The sequence below is a fragment of the Echinops telfairi genome, unplaced genomic scaffold, assembly GCF_000313985.2.
Source record: "Echinops telfairi isolate 266 unplaced genomic scaffold, ASM31398v2 ScPeMD7_655;HRSCAF=1070, whole genome shotgun sequence".
Lineage (NCBI taxonomy): Eukaryota > Metazoa > Chordata > Mammalia > Afrosoricida > Tenrecidae > Echinops > Echinops telfairi.
In genome coordinates this window covers 32,460,912-32,462,436 of record NW_022104553.1, presented here as the reverse complement: position 1 = coordinate 32,462,436, position 1,525 = coordinate 32,460,912, and positions in this window count along the sequence as shown.

The window sequence follows — 1,525 nt, the reverse complement described above, 5'->3', positions numbered from 1 at the left end:
CCCCGCCCGGGCCATGCTGGGAGTCGTAGTCCCGGGCTCGGGGCCGGTCCACCGGCGGCGCCAGGGGCGGGGCCCACGGACCCCGCTGACACCCGCTGGCTCGGGCACACATCCTAGACGGACACGCACAGCCAACCCCGCCTGTGCGCCCGGACTAACACTCCGCAGATTACACACGCATTCAGACACACGCACACGCAGGCTCACACGCTCCAACACACCAACCCCCATTTCAGAGATCACACACCTCAGCCATCTATGCTTATGGACGGGCGTCACCTTCAGGGTGCCTACAGAGACTGTCCCCAACCCGAGCCTTCTAGCTCCAAGAAGCCCTGTGCGGCCCCACTTGGGATTTCTCCCACCCCAGCCATTCGCAGAGAGCAGCCTCTTAGGGCCTCCACTTCTTTATCTGTAAAATGAGGGAGATGCCTTACTGCATGGCTAAGCACCTCCCTGCCATCGAATGACCCTGTAGGACAGGGCAGAACTGCCCCCCGTCCCCCGTGGGTCTCTGAGACTGTAATTCTTCACGGGAGTAGAAAGCCTCATTGTTCTCCCATGTTATGGCTGGTGATTTTCAAACTGCCGACCTTTCAGATTGCAGCCCAGCTCTAACCACCGTGTCTGCAGAGCTCCTGTTGATGGGCAGGCTGTTGGGAAGGCATGAACCCACACCGGGGAGGCGAGGCAACATAGAGGTAACGTGTTTCAAGAGATAACCGGCGGGGTAAGTCAGTGTGCTTGAAAGTGAACCCAAAGCTTTGGTGCTCGCAATCCACCCAGCACTGCGTGCTAGGAGAGGCCTGGCGACCTGCTACAGAGACGTCAGCGGTCACAAACCACGGCCTCCTTTGACACACGGGCGCACGTGCACGGTCGCTGGGGGTCCAAAATGACCCAACGGCAACCGATGGGTAGGTTTGGCTACACTGTAGTAAGTTCTCAAAAAAAAAAACCTTCATTCTCTAAATACAATACATACAAGTCTATGTATTTGATTTCCTTTATTTACAAAACAACCTTATCACCTTCTAAGTACTCTCCATTACACTTAATACGTTGGTCAATGTGCAATTCCATTCTTGGAAACATTTTTCAAACTCATCTGGATGACTGACAGCACGTCCCTCATTTGTTTTTTTTCTTCACCTCTTCTGTTTCCTCAAATCACTGTCCTTTCATGTCCTTCTGCATTTGCAGGAGAAAAAAAAAAATCGCATGGAGTGAGGTCAGGTAACAGAGATGTGCTGGGTTTTTTTCCCAAAAACTGGCACACTGAAATGGCTGCGTGAGCAGGTGCATTGTTGTGGTGGCAAAACTAGTCCCCCAACTGCCACAAATCAGGCCTTTTTTGTCACACAGTTACCACTATCTTTTCAGCACCTCTAAATAGAAAATTTGATTAACAGTCTGACCTGGTGGAACGAACTCCAAATGCACCATCCCCCTCACATCCAAAAAACAAATGAGCATCACCTTGATCTTTCCTTTCACTTGACAAGCTATTGGGGGCAGGCGGGGG